Source organism: Schistocerca americana, chromosome 1 (genome assembly GCF_021461395.2).
Source record: "Schistocerca americana isolate TAMUIC-IGC-003095 chromosome 1, iqSchAmer2.1, whole genome shotgun sequence".
Taxonomy (NCBI): domain Eukaryota; kingdom Metazoa; phylum Arthropoda; class Insecta; order Orthoptera; family Acrididae; genus Schistocerca; species Schistocerca americana.
Window position 1 is genome coordinate 1,180,614,198 of NC_060119.1, and position 13,357 is coordinate 1,180,627,554.

Here is a 13,357-nt window from a genome sequence, read left to right on the forward strand (position 1 = left end):
GATCGCTGCGTACTCAACGACGACTTCCAACCTGGAGGTGAAGTCCAGAATCGTATAGGTTCGCAACAGTACCGTGCCTAACTGTTCTAACTATAAACTCTCCTGAGAGCACAGACAGAAAGTCCGTCTGTACCAAAAAAGCTGATACCGAGCGACCCCCACACACGGGCCATCACAACAAAAGACTTCGTCTCTTCACTGCTGTATTCCCAGCAAGGCTCAGCTCCCAACCCTCGTAATTCCGAAAACGAATCATATTCTCCCTCTCTACAGATTTTTACGAACGCCGACCAACCATATTTCAGTCTTCTGTCGTCCAACGCGGAATGTTTGCGAGGAAAAACCTATACTCGTACAATGGTACGCTTCTGAGTAAAAATCCTTGGGAATAACCCAGCCTGCAAGGTTTCCGAGGTGCCGCTTCTTCGTTCCTCTCACCTACGTCCAAGATTTGCAGAGTTCCCGGTTATTCTTCACGTCCTGCTACAATAGCGGCCGGCCGTCACCCTATTGTTCAAAAATGGTTCAAATGGCTCTGAGCACTATGGGACTTAACATCTATGGTCATCAGTCCCCTAGAACTTAGAACTACTTAAACCTAACTAACCTAAGGACATCACACAACACCCAGTCATCACAAGGCAGAGAAAATTCCTGACCCCGCCGGGAATCGAACTCGGGAACACCCTATTGTGCTCCAGAGCTCAGGTGCATCGACGTCCGTCTAGCTACTTGCTGTTTTTAAGCGGGACCAACACCTGTGCGGGCCTTCCACCCAGAGCTTGGATTCTGCCTGCCGTTTCATCTCGACTGGCGTTCCAACCTCTACTAGAAAAGGCAATCATTCATTACGCCGTGATTATAATAAAGACACTCCGTCACCTTTCATGCAATAAGCGTTATTATTGAAACTTCCTGGCAGATTAAAACTGTGTGCCGGACCGAGACTCGAACTCGGGACCTTTGCTTTTCACGGGCAAGTGCTCTACCAACAGAGCTACCCAAGCACGACTCACGCTCCGTCCTCACAGCTTTACTTCTGCCAGTACCTCGTCTCCTAACTTCCAAACTTTACAGAAGCTCTCCTGCGAACCTTGCAGAACTAGCACTCCTGAAAGAAAGGATATTGCGGAGACATGGCTTAGCCACAGTCCCGAGTTCGAGTCTCGGTCCGGCACACAGTTTTAATCTGCCAGGAAGTTTCATATCAGCGCACACTCCGCTGCAGAGTGAAAATCTCATTCTGGAGCGTTATTATTATTTGCAAGCTGTACGTGACAATATCTTTATCCTTTAAATATTCATATATACGATGTACAACTTATCAAATAATACCTAATTATGGGTTAGTTCACGGCAAAGTAAGTGGATGAGTGCTTGTAGGATGCGAAATTATAGTCACCTTACATAGTGATAGCAGAAAGAGGCGGTCAGGAGAGCACAGTGATTTTGGACGTGGCCTAGTCACAATACGTCACCCGAATGACAAATCGAGCAGCGAAATTTCAAACTTTCTAAAGCTGCCCAAGCCAGCTGTTGACGATGCGGTTGTTAAGTGGAAACGCGGAGGTAGGACCACAGATGAACCAAGACAGGGCGGACCTCATGTGCCGACGAACAGGGGACGTCGAGCATTGTGGAGAGTGAATACAGAAAAACGTATGGAATCACCAGAAGGAATCACTTGTGAGTTCCAAAGTGCTACCATCGGCTCAGGTGACGAAATGACTATGCGTAAGAACTTAAAAAGTATGGGGAACAGTGGAAGAGCAGCTCGTAATTAGGAGCTAAAGTAACCCACACATTTGTTTAGTCAGTACTAAGCGACGCTTGAGGTGAAACAAAGAGCGCCGCCACTGACTGTGAAGCAGTGATTTGGAGTGATGATCACACGGAAGGGTTTGGGCTTTGGCGACTGCCTGGAGAACATGGCGCAGCGCCAACAGCGGAGTACGAGGGTGGTGATCGGGAACGGTATGGCTGTGCTTTTCGTTGTTAAGAGTGTGGTCCCGTAATAGCGCTCCAGAAAACGCTAAATGCGGAAGGGGCTACGGACCCGTTTTACAGAATTGTGTTACTGGGTAGTGTCGGAAGTCCCATGCGGCTTTTCGCGGATGATGCTGTAGTATACAGAGAAGTTGCAGCATTAGAAAATTGTAGCGAAATGCAGGAAGATCTGCAGCGGATAGGCACTTGGTGCAGGTAGTGGCAACTGACCCTTAACATAGACAAATGTAATGTATTGCGAATACATAGAAAGAAGGATCCTTTATTGTATGATTATATGATAGCGGAACAAACACTGGTAGCAGTTACTTCTGTAAAATATCTGGGAGTATGCGTGCGGAACGATTTGAAGTGGAATGATCATATAAAATTAATTGTTGGTAAGGCGGGTACCAGGTTGAGATTCATTGGGAGAGTTCTTAGAAAATGTAGTCCATCAACAAAGGAGGTGGCTTACAAAACACTCGTTCGACCTATACTTGAGTATTGCTCATCAGTGTGGGATCCGTACCAGATCGGGTTGACGGAGGAGATAGAGAAGATCCAAAGAAGAGCGGCGCGTTTCGTTACAGGGTTATTTGGTAACCGTGATAGCGTTACGGAGATGTTTAACGAACTCAAGTGGCAGACTCTGCAAGAGAGGCGCTCTGCATCGCGGTGTAGCTTGCTCGCCAGGTTTCGAGAGGGTGCGTTTCTGGATGAGGTATCGAATATATTGCTTCCCCCTACTTATACCTCCCGAGGAGATCACGAATGTAAAACTAGAGAGATTAGAGCGCGCACGGAGGCTTTCAGACAGTCGTTCTTCCCGCGAACCATACGCGACTGCAACAGGAAAGGGAGGTAATGACAGTGGCACGTAAAGTGCCCTCCGCCACACACCGTTGGGTGGCTTGCGGAGTATAAATGTAGATGCAGATGTAGATGTAAAGGAACAGTTCGTAGACGATGATTCTATCACCATGAGAGTGCACACTGTCACAAAGCAGCACCTGTGAGGTAATAATTTGTGAACAATAAGATTCCTGAAATGGGTCGGCTTGACCAGACTCTCGATCTCAACCAAATGTCACACTTGTGGATTGAGTCAGAATGTCGACTTCGCTACACACCACAGTGTCCAACACCACTACACTCTCTGATTTAGGTTGTCGAGGAGAATGGAATGCCATTCCCCGACAGGCATTCGCACACCTCAATGGTAGTGTCCACAGCAGAGTTCAAACAGTCATACAGATGCAAGATGGACACATTCCAATGTCCACTATAAACTTGTATGTACTTTTGATCAGATAGTGTACATAAATATAGACGTGCCCCCGTTTCCCACCCGTATCTGTTGTTGTTGTTGTGGTCTTCAGTCCAAAGACTGGTTTGATGCAGATCTCCATGCCACTCTATCCTGTTCAAGCCTCTTTATCTCAAAATAATTACTGTATCTTACTATCTTCTGAGTTTGCTTATTGTGTTCATCGTTCGGTCTCCCTGTACAACGTCTACCCCCAGACACCCGTCGAATACTAAACCGCTGATCTCTTGATGTCTCAGAACGTGTCCCATCAACTGAACCCTTTTCCTAGTTAGGTTGTATCACAAATTTCTTTTCTCATCACTTCCATTCAGTACCTCCACATTAGTTACTTAATCTACCCACCTAATCTTCAGCATTCTTCTGTAGCACATCTTTTCTAAAGCTTCTACTCTCTTCTTATCGAAACTGTTAGTCATCCACATTTCACTTCCATGCACAGCTACACTCCACAAAAATACTTTCAGAAAAGACTTCCTAACACTTAAATCTATATTCGATGTTACAAATTCCTCTTTTACAGAAAAGCTTTCCTTGCCGTTGCTGGTCTACATTTTATATCCTCTCCACTTCTGCCATCATCAGCTATTTTGCTGCCCAAATAACAAAAGGCATCTTTTACTTTAAGCGTATCGTTTCATAATCTAATTCCCTCAGCATCGACTGATTTAATTCGACTACATTTCACTATCCTTGTTTTGCCTTTGTTGATGTTCATCTTAAATCCTCCTTTCAGTACACTACCCATTCCGTTCAACTGCTCTTCCAAGTCCTTTGCTGTCTGACAGAATTACACTGTTGTTAAAAAACCTCAAAGTTTTCATTTTTCTCCCTGAATTTTAATTCCGTCTCCAAACGTTTCCTTGGTTTCCTTTACTGCTTGTTAATGTCCAGATCAAACCACCGGCGACAGGCTACATCCCAGTCTCACTCCCTTCTCAAGCACAGCTGCCCTTTCATGCCCCCGACTCTTACAAAGCAAGAACGTGGCCGACATTACACACAGACGTTAAAAGATATCGCCTTAGTTCTTTCACAGCCCAATAGAGGGAACCTTTGTCCTCCATGCAATATCAATAAAGCGTTCGTTTACTTTGAATTCTTATTAAGACACACAAAAACAGACTTAAGTGCAGCCTACGTGTCGCGTTTTGAGGCTGTGTTTCCCTGTAGCAGCCTAAACGTCCGAGAATGAGTCACGCCGCGGCGAATAAATATAGCGAAGAAATCAAAGTAATACGTACAAAAGGGATAACATGCAATAAATTGGTTAAAAACGTGGATGACTTCGACAGTGCGCTGCACTCATGTCTTTTGTTGTGAATCTCAGTCAAGAATTCTTAGTAAACTAATGCTTTATGGACATTGCTTGAAGAACAAAGGTTCCATCTATTGAGCTATGAAAGAACTAAGACGATATCTTTCAACATCAGTGTGTAATGCCGACCACGCTCTTATTTAACAGACTGTAAAACTGCTCTCTGCTTTCTGTACATGTTGCCGATAGCATTTCGCTCACTGTATTTTACCCCTATTACCTTCAGAATTTCAATGAGAGTATTGCAGTCAACATATAACAGTTTTATTCAAGCAGTCATATAATTTATAAAAAAATTTTGTCTTTAAAATTTGTGATAATTTAACTGTGGTATGCAAAGACTATATGGAAAATGTGATATATGTGGTGTTACAGTGCTTTGCTAATGTGCGCTTGTAATTTATGTAAAGAAATATGTGAAATGTGTAAGTTACTAAATAATATTTTGTCTTTGAGTTATAAAATGAAAATATTCGTGTATGTAATTTTATATATTTGTCCAAGATGACATTTTTATAAAATGTTACACGCTTAGGGACAATATAAGGGATATGTGTCAGGTGAGAGGTAAAGACGGGGGTTATTGTGGGAAGCGTAAAAGGTGACTTAGGTTTTTGGCGCTCTATCTGTAGAGCAAGCAAGAAGGAGAAGATATAGTCTATAGGCAGCAGTGAAAAAGACAACACTCGGACGGAGCAGGGATGCATTGCCTGGAAATTGTTACACACTAGCCTCTGATGGCGACTGCTGAATTATGACGGCATTAGTTCAAATTGTTGGGCTCTTATGGACGTTAAAACGATGCCAAGAAGAATTAATCAGTGTGTACTTCAAGAAACTTGTACGTCGTTCCATAGGTAGTGCAGCCGACATTACAATCCACTATACCCAACGACTGCAGCCAACAGGTTACGAACTGTATAATTAGAATTGCAGAAATTCAAAATTAGCTTTTATTGCTTAATTATTCTTAATTATTCACCTATATATGGTCTTTTCCTGATGTTTGATTTTTACGAGTAAACCTGTTATAAAAATATTTGAAGTGTTTTATTCAGTATCTACAACCACTAATTTTCATCTTTTAATCTGAAAGTAATTGTTACGTACCAACTTTTAAAGCGCAAGTAAAAGTACTGTATGATTTACATACCTGCTGAAGTGAAATTTTACTTAAATACTGAAGTAGATGCTTTCAGACAAATATAGCAATTTCAATATTCTTCCTCTCTTTGTGGCAATAAGTAAAGTGAAAGGGAGTAGATAGTAACTGTCTTAATAAATTTACATGTGTGTATTATATTATTAGAATATTTAAGCATTTAATTCATTGTTATACAAAATGCAAACACAGAAGTGTTCCCCCCCCCCCGGGCCAAAACATTTTTAGCACATAATGATGATTAAAAATTCAGGACCTCTCTAGATCAAAATTGTATATGTGTATGGGTGTAGTAGCTACAAGATTCCTGTGTCTTTCTCAGAACAATATTCTGAAAAGTTATATTTGTTTGTGAAGATCTGTTAGGGAACAGCAGGAAAGTAGGCCAAATTTACGTCTTCTGCTTTTCTGAAGCTTAAACATTTTTTTTACTGGCGTCCGAAAATCCTTTAGACAAGCCACTTAATGAACGTATCCCATTTTTATTTCGTTTCTTTCTAACAGCTAGAAAATTCTTAGGCATAAGAACTATTGGTCTGATTTCCGTATCCATTAGTCATAAATCACGATAAAGTCCTGGAAAACGGCTGTTGTGGAAAATAGGCACATTTATGACATGTAATACATGCATAATTCCCCGTATAAGAGTGTTATACGTGGCTTTTCCCTGATCGAGGTTATTTGTTCTGTTACGGTGTAGTGTTAGAAACATTGCTTTCTCTGCGTCTACAAATGCTGTAAACATAGATTTGCATTTCTTCTAAGGTAATTCGTAGCGTCAGTATTGGCTCACGTGTTCCTAAATTTCTCTGGAATCCAAACTGATCTTCCCCGAGACCGGCTTCTACGAGATTTTCCGTTCTTCTGTAAACATACAAGTCAAAAAAGGTTTTGCATCACCTCTGTTCCGAGAGTTCCGTAACCTGTACAGAAAATTGGAATAGAGATCAAGATAAACATCAATTATCCGCCCTTTTTATTGCTCATGAAAAACACACGTTGCTTGTTGTACCACAATACAGCGAGACCTTCAGAGGTGGTTGTCCAGATTGCTGTACACACCTCTAATACCCAGTAGCACGTCCTCTGGCTTTGATGCATGCTTGTATTCGTCGTGGCATACTATCCGCAAGCTCGAATGGTTCAAATGGCTCTGAGCACTATGGGACCTAACATATGAGGTCATCAGTCCCCTAGAACGTAGAATTACTTAAACCTAACTAAGGACATCACACACATCCATGCCCGAGGCAGGATTCGAACCTGCGATCGTAGCAGTAGCGCGGTTCCGGACTGAATCGCCTAGAGCTGCACGGCCTCCACGGCCGGCTTCACAAGTTCATCAAGGCACTGTTGGTCCACATTGCCCCATTTCTCAACGGCGATTCGGCGTAGATCCCTCTTAGTTGATGGTGGGTCACATCGTCCGTAAACAGCAGTTTTCAATCTATCCCAGGCATGTTCGTTAGGATTCATGTCTGGAGAACATGCTGGCCACTCTAGTCGAGCGATGTCGTTATCCTGAAGGAAGTCATTCACAAGATGTGCAAGATGGGGCCGCGAATTGTCGTCCATGAAGACGAATGCCTCGCCAATATGCAACCTATATGGTTGCACTATCGGTCGGAGTATGGCATCCACGTATCGTACAGCTGTTACGGCGCCTTCCATGACCACCAGTGGCGTACGTCGGCTCCACATAATGCCACCCAAAAACAGCAGGGAACCTCCACCTTGCTGCACTCGATGGGCAGTGTGTCTAAGGCGTTCAGCCTGACCAGGTTGCCCCAAAATAAGTTTCTGACGATCATCTGCTTGAAGCCATAAGCGACACTCATCGGTGAAAAGAACGTGATGCCAGCCCTGAGCGGTCCATTCGGCATGTTGTTGGGCCCATCTGTACCGCGCTGCATGGTGTCGTGGCTGCAAAGCTGGACCTCGCCATGGACGTCGGAAGTGAAGTTGCGCATCATGCAGCCTATTCTGCTCAGTTTAAGTCGTAACGCGACGTCCTGTGGCTGCACGAAAAGCATTATTCAACATGGTGGCGTTGCTGTCACTGTTCCTCCGAACCATAATCCGTAGGTAGCGGTCATCCATTGCAGTAGTAGCCCTTGGGCGGCCTCAGCGAGGCATGTCATCGACAGTTCCTGCTCCTTTGTATCTCCTCCATGTCCGAACAACATCGCTTTGGTTCACTCCGAGACGCCTGGACACTTCCCTCGTTGAGAGCCCTTTCTGATACAAAGAAACAATGCGGACGCGATCGAACAGCGGTATGGCTGAACTACAGACAACATGAGCCGTGTACCTGCTTCCTGGTGGAATGACTGGAACTGATCGGCTGTCGGACTCCCTCAGTCTAATAGGCGCTGGTCATGTATGGTTGTTTACATCTTTGGGCCGGTTTAGCGACATCTCTTAATTGTCAAAGGGGCTGTGTCTTTGATACAATATCCACAATCAACGTCTGTCTTCAGGAGTTCTGGGAGCCGGAATGGTGCAAAACTTTCTTTGACGTGTGTAATTTGTGTTAGCATTATTCAACCACAACTTATTAAACTGATAGTTCGGTAGTAATCACACTTGTGAGCACTTGAAATTACTACATTCTTCCTGAAGTCTGAGGGTGTTTCGCCAGTCTCATACATCTTTAGTACCAGATGGAAGAGTTTCGTCATGGCTTCCTCTGCTAAGACTGTCAATAGTTCTGATGCAATGTCGTGTACTCCTGGGGTCTTGTTTGGACTTAGGTCTTTCAGCGCTCTATCAAATTCTTCAAATGGCTCTGAGAATGATGGGACTTAACTTCTGAGGTCATCAGTCCCTTAGAACTACTTAAACGTAACTAACCTAAGGACAGCACACACATCCATGCCCGAGGCAGGATTCGAATCTGCGACCGCAGCGGTCGCGCGGTTCCAGACTGTAGTGCCTAGAACCGTTCGGCCACCCCGGCCGGTCAAATTCTTCACGCAGTATCAAGTTTCCCACCTCATCTCCATCTACGCCCTATTCCATTTCTACCTACACCATCCTAAACACACTACGGGACGTTGTAGTGATACGTGCTATCCTTGCAGCACGAGTCGAATGCGCGCCGTATCCGGTACCGGCACGACCCGGGGAGTGATGCAAGCGCGCATGACAGACGTGCTAATGCCCGGGCCCGCCGTGACGCAACGCGCCTCACGCACGCATTTTAGGGTCAGCCACCTCCAGGCGGGCCGTCCAGCGCGCTGCCCTGGAGGCGCGTAGAGCCCGGCACAGACCGCCGCGCCGGCCGCCGGTCACGAGGCATCGATCTGGCAGCCCCGGCCGACGCGGCGGCCGCTGTCACGCGTCCAACACGCGGATCATCTTCACGCGTAGCTTCCTCCACATAGGGTCGCAAGGCTCGCGAAAGAACAAAGGATTGAGCGGTTCTAGGCGCTACAGTCTGGAACCGCGCGACCGCTACGGTCGCAGGTTCGAATCCTGCCTCGGGCGTGGTTGTGTGTGATGTCCTTAGGTTGGTTAGGTTTAAGTAGGTAAGTTCTAGGGGACTGATGACAACAGATGTTAAGTCCCATAGTGCTCAGAGCCATTTTGAGAACAAAGGATTGCCGTTTCTGAAAGTCTCGAGTCGCCCGACAGATTTGATGCTGATGCCGTCCTGCCCTTCCCATCTGGCCAAAATGTTGTCACCTTCCAACAACCCTGCCACAACAAAGGTCAAAATTTACTAATGATTGTGCTGCTAAGTACTGCATTTTCGGGGCAACAACGAAGTTATTATGTGGCAGGTGTCATTAGAGCACAGTTAATAAAGTCATTTCATGTAATAATGAATATATTAGGCACTCATCTTTTCGTGTTTCCCACGCTGGTCTCGTTGTAAAACCATGGCTGAATCGTCGAAAATATAGGTGGAGATGGTTCCAAGCTCGGATGCAAAGAGGCCTGGGTTTTATTCTGCTATATTCAAAAGTTTTGTAGATGCGCTTCACAAACCTTTTTGAAGATTAAACCTTTCAAAGTTAGCACAATGGTGATGTAAAAAAATAATCAGCACTCCGAATTTATAGTTACACTTCCTTTTTATTGCTTTTGTTGCAATATCACGTAACACACAAAACATCACTTCACAATACAAAACATACTTGAAAACATCTTCCTCACTGTTAGAGTTCACATTTTATAAGCTGACTACAATACGCGTCTTTCCAACATCACGTCCAAGACTTGACTTTCTCAAGGTCCGACTCTCTAACAACTAACTGCTTACGCGCACAAAAATCAAGAGTTACAAGTACGTCAAAGATCATAGTGACAAAAGAAAGAATACACATAAGAATAATATCATTACAACATAAACATATCGATGTATCAAAGTATCTCTACATTAATGAAATCAAATCTGAATGTTGTCACAGAAATATGTTAACTACTTTACAGAAACACAGTAAAATATTGCTGGTATCGAGAGGTTCAGGTGAGGTACCGTAATGGTTACGTAATTCAAGTACCATTACAACCTCTGCACAAGGACGTTTAATAGCGCCATTACTGTTAACATCGTACGCTGTGGGCGAGAAGTCTCCTTAAACCCTAGCATCGAATGCTATTTGATTTTATCTTATTTTGAACAAGTACGTATAAAGTATCCATTTTAATGGTATGTTGCCGAACATGCTATAAACGCATTTCTGTACGCCTCCATGTTCTTGACCATGTCCGGCGTTATAGTGCGAAATGCATCCTCAACAGCTTCATATTAGACGAATGCCCAAGGAACAGACACCCCAAAGAATCCGCATCTGCGAAACATTATACGTAAATTAAAGAGGGATCACTGCTGTCAGTTGCAAGGGGACGTTAAGCGGAATCAGCGGCGACGAGCGAAAATGTGCACCGAACCGGGATTCGAACGCGTGATCTCCTGCTTACTAGGCACGTGCGGTAACCACTGCTCCATCTGGAACATAGCGCTATCGCCACTGGTCGGACTATCACGGCACGCCCCACAGCCGATCCACATTCCCACCGAGCGCGACCTGTCCGCAGTCCCTGTCCATTAAGCTCCTGTTTGTTACTGAGAGACTCTCACAGGAGCTCGAATGTGTTTGTGCATTCGCACTTGAAGAAAGGGGAGCCATCGCCCAGCCAGGCCTAACAACACTTTACATTCTCATAGGTCTTGCTGGGCAGTGAATCCCCTTTCTTCAAGTACCAATACACTAATGAGTCCGATCTCCTGCGGAAATCTCTGAGTAGTGAACAGGGGTATAATGGACAGGGACTGTGGACAGGTCCCCCTCTCCTTCCTTACAGTCCTAGCCACCCTCTACGTTATCCTCTCCACCGGCTTCTACCCTGACCTGTGGAAGACTTCTTGGATCCTTATGTTTCCCAAACCTGCCAAACACACTTCTGACGCCTCCTCCTATCGCCCTATCAGTCTCATGTCGGTCTTCAGCAAGATCCTGGAGTCCATCCTTACCCACCACATTCACCACCACCTCCACCAGTACTGCCTCCTTCCCTTGACCCAATGTGGCTTCCAACCTTCCTTCTCTGCAGATGATCTCCTCCTCCACCTGACACACCTCTTGTCCACTCACCTCAATTATCTTCGCTCTGCCATCTTTGTGTCCCTTGACCTTGAATGCGCCTACAACCGTGTATGGCGTCCTGGCCTCCTCTTGAAACTCCAGACTTACACCCTCCCCATCAACTATATTCACTTCATAGCCTCCTTCCTCTATCACCACCCCTCCTATGTTACCATCCACAACTCCAACTCTTACACCTTCTACCCCTCCACAGGCGTTCCCCAATGCTTTGTCCCTCTCCTCTACCTCTTATATACAGTGGACATGCCACAGCCCCCACCACCCGTCCATCTCCTGCAATATGCCAATGACACCACCTTCCTTGTGCTTGCCCCCTCTCTCCAACATTCCCAGCACCTCCTCCAGTCGCACCTTGAACTGTTCACCACATGGTGCAACCAATTGCTCCTTAAGATCAATCCCTCCAATACCCAGGCAATCATCATAGGCCACACCACCCCCTCCTTCTACCTCCTAGATTTCTACCTCACCATCTATGGGCTCCCCATTGCCCTCACTCCCACCCTCAAGTACTTTGGCATCACCCTCAACTGCCACCTTTCCTCGACCCCCCCATCTCCTCACAGTCCAAGCCAAGCCACGTAACTGTCTCCATCTCCTCAAACTCCTCTCTGGTCGAACGTGAGGGTTAGACCCTTCCACTATTCTACATACCTATATGTCCCTGATACGCCCCATCCTATGTTATGCCCACCTGCTTGGATCTCTACCCCCCCACCCCCCAACTACTACAAATTCCTCCAAATCCTTGAGCACCATGCACTCCACCTCGCTTATCACATCTGTCTCCCGTTCCCCATGCGGATCCTTTATGATCTGACTCACTTCCCCCTCTCCTCCTGTTTCTAAAATGAATATGGATCCTATACGTCTCCTGCTAACTGGATCCCCCCATCCTTTGGTTTCCCCCATCCTCTCCCACCCTAGCCCACTGCTGCGCCTGTACCACAGTGTCCCACCTGCTTTCCACCTCCACACATTCCACACCCTCGCCCAAGGTGGCTTCTACCAACTCTCCCTCCAAGATGATTTCCTCGTGCTTTGTATCTACCCCTCCTACCAGATCTAATCCCTCCTCCTTCCCCTCCCCCCACCCTCCTCAGGGCTCCTTCTCTCCATCGCTCCCCCCCTTCCTTTCTTCCTCCATTTCCCCTGGCGAGCACCTTCTTTCTCCTTTTCACCCCCCCCCCCCCCCAGGGCTTCCAGCTCCTTTCCTTCTCCCCTCCCCTGCCCCCTTCCTATTCTCCTCCTGGCTTAACCCTACCGTCTCTCCCCCTCCCTTTTCTTTCCCTGCCCTCCCTTCACCAGCTGGTAGGTCCACTTCGGTGCAGTGAGTTTTAACGTTTTCGTTGTAGTGTCAGTGTTACTCCAGTGCCGTGTGCAGTGTCACATTCCACCAGCACCAACACTGTCGCCAGCATCATTCATTTGTGTTCGGCCTGGTGTTTCTTTGTTTTTCGTGTCGACTCACAGTGTTCATTCTTCGCATGTGTGTGTGGCTCTCATTGTTATGTTGTTTTTAAATGTACAGTTTATACTCATCTATTTTTGTTCTTGTTTTTTTTCATCATTTTATATCATTCTCTGTTATGTGTTCTTTTCTCATTTGACTGTGTTGTTTCTGTAACTCTCGTGACTGAAGAGCGGCGTATTGTATCGCTGCCAGCCCGCCCCATTTTGGGGAGTGAAATACTAATAAAGACAAAAAAATTGGACAGGTGGCGCTCAGTGGGAGTGTGGATAGGTCGTGAGGCGTGCCGAGACAGTCGTGCAGTGACGATAGCGCTGTGTCCCGGGTGGCGCGGTGGTTACTGCACCTGCTTAGTAAGCAGGAGATCCCAGGTTCGAATCCCAGTCACGTGCACATTTCCGCTCGTCGCCGCTGATTCCACTTAATGTCCCCTTGCAGCTGACAGCAGTGATCTCCCTTCAATATACGTATAAAG